This window comes from Sinocyclocheilus rhinocerous, unplaced genomic scaffold (assembly GCF_001515625.1).
Source record: "Sinocyclocheilus rhinocerous isolate Xijiao unplaced genomic scaffold, SAMN03320098_v1.1 scaffold2726, whole genome shotgun sequence".
Lineage (NCBI taxonomy): Eukaryota > Metazoa > Chordata > Actinopteri > Cypriniformes > Cyprinidae > Sinocyclocheilus > Sinocyclocheilus rhinocerous.
Window position 1 is genome coordinate 60,584 of NW_015637150.1, and position 9,036 is coordinate 69,619.

The window sequence follows — 9,036 nt, forward strand, 5'->3', positions numbered from 1 at the left end:
CAATAGAATATAAAAACAACTAGAACAAAAGTTGCTAGGCAACAGTGACGTGCATCTTCAACCGCGGGAAAAAGTCACAAAAGCAGAAATTATACGCCGTCTGTAATGTGAACGGTCAATTTGACCGCTTTAGCCATTCAGGGTAGAAATACTCAGAACTCTTTTGTGTTTTGTAATTTTAATAAAATAGCAATGTTATAATAAAATATACACACATTTAGGAAAAGTCAGGGTATTATAGTTATTTGGGTTTTATTTTAACAAAGTTATTACATTTCAAAATTTAAAAATGGTCAAAATGACTGCCTTGGTAGTTCTAGTGTTAAGAAGGAAGGCACTGTCCGCTTGCCAGTGGCAGAACATAAGATGTTGTTGGTGTGACCTCCCGGTCCTCCTCCAGGGGAGGGAGTGGCAGTGTCACCACTCCTTAGGGAAGAACAGTTCCCTCCATCCCTCTGTCGCCCATCTCAGGGATGCTTTGCTGTCTTCTTAGAAGACTTAACAGTGCCCTGAGAGGCGGGCTGCACCACAATCCTGTGTTAGGGTCAATGTTACATCCTTGGAACGAGGCGTGGAGCAGATGTTGACGCCACAGGGCTGTACCCTTGGCGACGGGCAGACAAAGAGCTTGACCTTGGAGGCTTGGTGGCAGACAAATCACGCCGAGGTAGGATGTGCTTGATGGCCTCCGTCTGCTTCTGGACTGCCAAGAACTGCTGGGTGAAATCCTTGACAGTGTCACTGAAGAGACTGGCATGGGAGATGGGAGCATTGAGAAAGCGGACCTTGAAAGCGGTCAGCATTGCACTTACCTGTGCGGGCTGGGGCAAACACCTTGACCTGCGACAAGAAAAAAGTCCACCAGTATCTTTAATTTTGCTGGAAAGCAATGGTTAAGTCAAGAAGTGAGTGGGTGCACACCACCATCTTAGGGTGACTTCACACTTGGTTTGATTGCCTGGTCCGAACCTGAGTTCGATTGCTCCCCCTCCAACTGCCCCCACTGGTTTGTGTTCATACTGTGTTTTTTGTTGTTGTTCCGAACCACGGTACGTTTGCGTCATCAGAGTGGCAACTGTTTACCCCTTTTACTAGGTAGCGACTATGCAGAAGATGGCAAAATGAATGGATGCTTGCTAGCTTCATTTTTGTACTACGGATTTTGAAAATTTTGATTAATTTCCAAAATCCAACACAGAATGGCATATGCATCTATTTGTCATGACTGTAATGCAAAGGTTCAAAAGAATGCGGGAGTCACTTTCTGTGAGCAGAAATGAGATATAAATTCTCTCTGCTGCAGCACGTCAGTCATGCTTTTCAGAAAAGCGAGTGAGTAAATGCATAAATACACCATTTACACTATCCAATCGAACCGAACTCTGATGTCAAACGAAGCCCCCTTATATTATAGTATTATCAAATTCCACTCACCAATATTCATTGGACGATTCGTGTACTATTCAGAGGTGATTGAGCTCCCAAGTGCTCTCAATACATCAGCAAAGCAAAAATCACTGGAAGCAAAGATCACAGGAAGTAAATATGGGAAGTGTGTAAATGCTAAATGCTCACTGTTTTAATAGTATAGCAAAAAAGGCAGTTTTATTATCTCTATTTACTTTTTTTTCAAAGTCCTGTTCAGATTTTTGTATTTATTATTGTGTTTATCAAACAACACCAAATACAGAGAAAAAATAGCAAGTTCCAGATTTTTCCCTCTGCTATTTACTGTTTAGAAAAACAATCACTGTTCGTGAGTGCAACCAATTACTAGTTCTATGTAACTGCATCAGCTCCAGTCATGTGACCAAAAGCGTGAATCTTATTGGCTGTCCAGTTTTATTTGCAGTGCAATCATAAAAGATATTAGAGTGTCTCTTCATTAAAATAAAACCACTGCACTGAACGTACATGCAACTTTCCATGTTGGTCTAAACAGTTTGAGCTTGCATATGTTAATTGGTCTGAACAGACCTATTAACAGTTACTCACTCAAAAAAAAATTTATCATACAATTTTTGCACCAAATAGTTGTTTTGGCGTGAATAGGCTTTTACACTTAAAACTTTGTGTGTTGTTGTAAGGATAAATAACTTGAGATTCAATCACAAATGCAATTTAACCACTTACTGTGCGCCCCTGTTTTTGAGCATTTTCTGAAAAACGACATACCCAAATAAAAATGTCTGTAGCTCTTGAACCCTATGGTCTATATTTATAAATCTGGTATTGTTTGAAACTAGACACTTGAACCTTTGTTACTCTGGAGTCATAATAACTCAAAATTAGTATAGCAACAGAGTAAAACCAGGCCAAATGTACATGAAAGTGACTCACGATATCTTTGAATGAAATTCACTAAGGGCAGGCATTGGCTGGCTTCAAACAGCCCAAAACTGCAATGCGCAGATTGGCACCTCGCTAAACCTGTCAGCGACTCCGTCTCAGTTCTGGGTTATAACATCGCCTGTGATTGAAGGAGAGAGACTGGGAAGTTTATGATAGTTGATTGAATATTGTTTTAAAACAAAGGTAATTAAAAGCACAGACACGCCTAAACACGCCCTTCCGGCCCGCCCGCGGGTTAACAGGTTAAACTGTTTATTAAATGAGGCAACAAACAAATCGCAAGAGAGTCATATGTTGTGGGTGCAGCTGACCAGAAAATCCTCGGCAGCGCAGAGACTGCAATGGGCTGTGCATGACTTAATCTAGGCAGAAAGTCCAGGTAGATTAATAGGTGAATGAAAAATTAGTTTTAGTTTGGAAACATGGAAGATGGGATGAATTATCCTGTACACTGGAGGAAGTTTGAAGTGGACTGCCACTGGGCTAAGGATCTTAGTGACAGAGAACAGGCCAATAAATTTGGGAGCAAGTTTATTAAAAACGGTGCAGAGAGGAATATTTTTGGTAGAAATCCTCACTTTTTGACCAATGATGTAGATGGAAGGCTTGGACCGGTGGCAGTCAGCCTGAGCCTTAGTGCGCGCACCCACCTTGAGGAGAGTCTGTCTGGCTTTCCTCCAGGTGTGACTACACTCAAATGGAGAGAGGCCTGTAGATGACACTGGTAACGAGTTATGCGCGTACTCATCCCATCAGAGTTGCTGGCTCCAGGAGGATGAATTCTGAGACACCAAACATCACAACACTCGCTTCAAGTCTTGGTTGGCCCTCTTAGACTGACAGTTGCTCTGTGGATGAAAACCAGAGAAAATACTAACATTCGCCCCCAACCTGCAAAATCCTTTCAAAATTTGGAAACAAACTGGGGTCCCCTGTCAGAAACCTTGTCTGTCAGGTGGCCATGAATGTGAAAGACGTGATTAATGACAGTAACCGCTGTCTCCCTGGCAGAAGGTAATTTGGCCAGGGGAATTAAATGGGCCGCCTTCGAGAACCAGTCAACCACGGTCACCACGGTACTGTGTAGCCCTGGGAGGGCGGGAGGGCTGTAACAAAATCAAGAGCAATGTGGGACCAGGGTCTCAAAAGGGAAAGACAGAGGCTGAAGGAGTCCCACCGGGGGTCGATTGGAAGTCTTACAAATAGCACAAACTGAGCAGGCCGAAACAAATGGATGATTTTGGACTGTAAACTCCCAGGCACAAACAAGTGACCAGATTGAGGCATTACCCCTTGTAAGGCTGAGCGAACCTTCGACTCGATCTCCCAGGTGACCATAGAAACAACAAGTTATTCCAGCAAAATGGACTCAGGAGTGGATATGCACTCAGAATGATCAAAAACACAAGACAAGACATCAGACTTGATATTTTTAGAACCTGGAGGCTAAAAAAAACAAAAGAAAAAGAGAGCCCACCAAGCCTACCTAGAGTTTAGACGTTTAGAGGATTTAATGTACTCGAGGTTCTTGTGATCGGTCCAGACGTTGAAAGGCACCCCCAAGCCTTCCAACCAGTGACGCCACTGCTCCAATGCCAAATTGATGGCCAGATACTCTCTGTTACCAATGTCATAGATACATTCGGTGGAAGACAGATGATGAGAGAAAAACATGCAGGAATGCATCTTGCCATGTGCAGGGGAGTGCTGAGAATGAACTACACCGATCCCCACTTCTAAAGTATCGACCTCCACCACAAACTGACATGCAGAATCAGGGGCCACAAGAATTGGAGCCGAAACAAAGTGGCTTTTGAGGTTGGAGAAAGCAGCTTCAGCTGCACTAGACCACTTGAACATCACCTTGGTAAAGGTCAAGGCGGTCAGAGGGGTGACCAGTTGGCTGAAATTGTGAATAAAACGCCGGTAGAAACTGGTAAAGCCCTCTGCAGGGCCTTGCAGGAATCTGGGGTTGGCCTATCAACCACAGCATGAGCCTTTTTGGGATCCATGCGCACCCCCTCGGCCGAGACGATGAACCCCAAAAAAGGGACTGACTGTGCATGAAAAACGTTTCTCTGCCCTGACAAAAAGCCCATTCACAAGCAGCCTCTGAAACACCCGCCTGACATGCTGAACATGTCACTGGAAAGACAAAGAAAAAAATCAATATATCATCCAGGTTGATGTATATCATATATTGTCATTGACGAATGCTTGGAAGATCAGAAGAGCACTAGACAACCCGAAGGGCTTGACCAAATATTCAAAGTTCCCCCTGGGGGTATTGAAAGTGGTCTTCCACTCCCTGATGCGAACCAAATGATATGTGTTGAGAAGATCCAGCTTTGTGAAAAAGGAAGCCCCCTGCAACTTCCTGAAAGCAGAAGACATCAACAGCAAAGGATAAGTATTATTTACCGTGATGCTGTTCAAACCCCGATAGACAATACAAGTGTGCAGGGTTCCTTCTTTCTTTTCCACAAAGAAGAATCCTGCACCTGCAGGAGAAGAAGAAGGGTGAATAAGTTTGGCTGCAAGAGAATCATAAATATATTTCTCCATGGCCTCCCTTTCTGGAGCAGAAAGTGAATATAACCTAACTTTAGGAGGAAACGCACCTGGCAACAAATCTATAGCACAGTCATAGGGACAATGTGGAAGAAGATAAGCAGCCCAAGACTTACTGAACACTTCCTTCAGGTGTATGTACTCTTCAGGCACATTAGACAGGTCTACAGGTTAATCCTGCAACACAGAATAATATGTAGACAACAAACAAGAAGCATAACAATGATTACTCCAGGAACAAACAGAAGTCTGATGCCAGTTCATGTGAGGATTATGGAGAGTGAGACAGTAATGTCCTAGGACTACTGGAGTGAGGGGATTCTATTAACAAGAATCTGATCTCTTCTGTATGGTTGCCCGAGGTGGTGAGAATCAACAGAGCAATAGAGTGGGTGATAGAAGGAAGGGCTTGTCTGAGAGTGTTGACGGAGATAAGAAGGGTGAGTGAGAGCACAGAGATCTTGAGTAGATGAGCAAGACTGAAGTCCGTAAAATTACCTTCACCTCCAGAGTCCAAAAGTGCTTGACAGGTGTGGTTGGTGGTAGTCTATTGCAGCCTGACCGGGAGGAGAGTGGAGGAGGAGGATTTTTCAAAACTCATACCACCCAACAGTAATGGGCTTGGGATTTTACTGGACAATTAGCTATGATGTGTGACCAGCGACTCCACAGTAAAGACACAGTCTTTTAGTCCTTTAGCGATCCTTCTCCTACTGGGATAACCAAGTTCTGCTCACCTGCATTTCTGAGTTCTGGATCGAAGGCAGGGCTGACTGTATCACTGGGATTCAATGGGATTCAATGTGTATCATTGGCATTCCAATGTGTCAGGAATAAAACTCTGCAATGTTGATTCTACCACACCGCTGTTCCCCAAAGATCTGCTCGTCCCAACAACAGTATTATCATCACAGCCACCTCAGATTACTCAGTAGAAAACACAAGGGCTGAAGAGAAAAAATAAAAAAAACATACAATGAGCACTTGGTCAAAAACGATCAACAGAGATGTGGCTCATCAGAGAAGGAAGCAGGAGGTGGTAGTCGGGGCTCATTATGACTGTCTGTGGGCTCAGAGGTGGGGGAAACAGGCAGTGCGTGTGGCACAGAAGCTCAATAAACAGTTCAATAAACTCCAGTGTTTTGAGGCGGTAAGTCTGTTTTGACTAACTTCTGATTGGCCATTCCGTTCAAGAAACCAACAAATACAGTGGATATAGAAAATAATCGGCCCCCTTTAAAATAATCACAATTTGTTGCTTTGTAGCCTGAAATGAAGATGGACATAGTTTTTATTTTATGCAGCTGTATTTACTCAGTTCAACTTATAACATCCAAGTGAAAGATATCACACCAAAATGTCAGGAAAAAAATTAATAATAATAATAATAATAATAATAATAAAAACAGAATCACTGAGTTGGAAGAAGTATCACCTCCTTGTGACAGAAACTATCTTAGATCTGAAGCTCTCGCTGAATCCATTTTGGTCAGATCGTTATGTCAGGACAAATAGCTTGAGATTCAGTTATGAATGCAATTCAAATGGTTTATTAAATAAGGCAACACAAAAATGCAAGAGAGTCGCATGTCATGAGTATAGCTGGCTAGAAAATCCTCTGCAGTGCAGGGAATGCAATGGGCTGTGCATGACTTAATCCAGGCAGAAAGTCCAGTGAAAATAGTCCAGAACAGAAATTGCAAGGCAATCCAAACAGGAACCTCAACACATAAACAGTACAGCTGTGGACAAACTGCACGAGAGACAGCACACAAGAGAACCACAGCGCTGACGAGCATCAGCTGGACCTGATTAGCTCATCAGTGACACTGCAATGCTCAGCATCACAGACAGCAACAGCACACAAGACAAGGCAGGATGAACTCATAGACCTGTGAACCATGACAGTTGTGTACTGCAAATTAGGGTGTAAAAAGTGTTGGGGAGTAACTAGTTACATGTAACGGAATTACGTAATTTAATTACAAAATAAATGTAACTGTAATCTGTTACAGTTACTGAGAAAAAAATAAATGTGTAATTAAATTAGTTACATATGAAAATGTTAACAATTACAAAGGGGTTATATCTGAACATTTTCACATACATACAGATTTGATTGACTTCTTTCCCAAATTGCATTGACTGCTCTAAAATATGAGACACCTGTAACGGAGCGACAGGGACGAGAGACGTGCACCCAGTCAGCAAACAAATTTGGCCCAGATTTGGCATGCATCTGGCACAGCTGGCATTCATCCGGCACTGGCATACATCATGTGGGCCAAACATGGCCCGGGTTTGGCAGAGATGGTACCATGTTTAAAACGACACACAAGACATGGGCCAGATGTCAAATGTAGTATTTGGCCCAGATGTCAAATATAGATATGTGGGCCACATAAGTATGGACGATCTTGACCCACATTTAAAATCCATTTCAAATATTTTTGAGTAAAATCCCAATGTTTTCCCATACAGAAAGGTAATATCTGTTTAAATCTAGATTAAAGACACATCTCTTTGGCCAAGCATTCAAATAATGCATCTCATAATCTTGTACTGCAGTTATATCTGATCAAATGCACATTATTATATACTTTATATAAACTGACTTCAAACAATGTTCACTGAATTCACTGCTTTCATATTCGCATTCAATTTACAGTTTGATGTAGGCCTTCTGTTATGGGGCGACAGAGACGTGAGATGAGCGGATCCATTTGCAAAGTTTTTAATAAAAGACGTGGTCAGAAACAGGCAAACTGGTATGTAGAAGACAAGGCAAGAGCAGTCCGGTAAACAAGCGAGGGTCAGTCGATGACGAACGTAATCCAACAGGGCGAGACTAGAGAGATAATCCAGGTACAAGGCAATAATCTAAACACGGGAAAACAGGCAAGGCAAAACTATGACAGGACTAGGCTAGACTATGAAACAGGAAATCAATAAACAGGCTCAGTAAAGTAGCTAGCAACGAACAGTGATAAGTGCTAAACAATACTCGGCAGTTTGAAAAGGATCTGAATGGGGGTAATATAGTGAGTGTGTGAATGGTTACAGCTGTGTGCAATCAGTGCAATGGATGATGGGATATGTAGTCCGGGATGACATGCAACAGTTTGTGTAGTGTGAGAGTCAAGTGTAAATGCGTAACTTTGATGTGTTTTAATTGGCGCGCACATTGAGCATTAAAATCGCATTTAAACTGGAGCGTAGGGAGTTACCATGGAAACGAGGCGTCAACTCACTCAGCTGACAAGTAGCAAGAGTCCTCTCTCTGCTGTTTTCATTGCTTTCAGGTAAGTTTAGTCCCTAAAATTACACAAATAATACATACAACCGTTCGTCTTATTAAATAACGTTATGCATTTTTCACAATATATTTCAACTATATCATCATGCATCTGTTAAACCTAAAAATATGAATTCTGGTATCTTAAGATTTGTTTGTATTTTGTAGTTTTTTTGGTATGTTTTGTATATTATTATTTCTCTTTTCTGCATTTCACCTCTGCTGTAGTTTGTTTATTTCTAATAAACCTGACATTGTATACTACATATTGTTGGCTATGTGACATATTATTCCTATATTATTCCATGCTGATGGCCGTGCTGCACAGCTGGAGCGGATCTCCTGTCGAAGAACATCTCCAAGGCACTATGAACAATTCATACACTCAAACATTCAAAATGTTATCAAATATAAAAAAATATATATCAAATAAATATCAAATATTTCCTGTATGTCCTACAAGGCCATCTTGTTTAACTCTGCACTGAGGACACTTCATACACAACAACCTACAGAGGGGTCCATCATAATTCGAAAAAAGACACAGATGATAATAAAAAAAGATCTTTGAAATTAAAATTAATAACGGTAAAACAAAACCAGAGTACTGTGAACGTACCTCGCTTCAAACTGTAATGGTCTGTATGTATATTTTTTCTAAACTTTAGTGAAGTGTTTGTTCAAGTAGACTTTGTTGCTTGTGGAAACCTCACGCGAGCCTGAAAGGTACTTAAAACTTAAAATCTTATTTGCATTCTTGAAGACTGTTCACCAAAGACTAAATTTCAGTCCGGCAGAATTTTCTGCACACTTCACCA

At 41.7% G+C, this 9,036-nt stretch overlaps 1 long non-coding RNA gene across 1 annotated transcript in view; it reads left to right on the plus strand.

Annotated features, from left to right (window-relative positions):
- LOC107748626 (uncharacterized) overlaps positions 1 to 6,547 on the plus strand; it is a 16,290-nt gene extending 9,743 nt beyond the window's left edge. Inside the window, exons 2-4 of the long non-coding RNA XR_001640950.1 lie at positions 2,723 to 2,725; positions 5,112 to 5,119; positions 6,534 to 6,547. This is a non-coding gene — a long non-coding RNA (uncharacterized LOC107748626). The remainder of the gene's footprint in view (positions 1 to 2,722; positions 2,726 to 5,111; positions 5,120 to 6,533) is intronic.
- Positions 6,548 to 9,036: the final 2,489 nt, after the last annotated feature.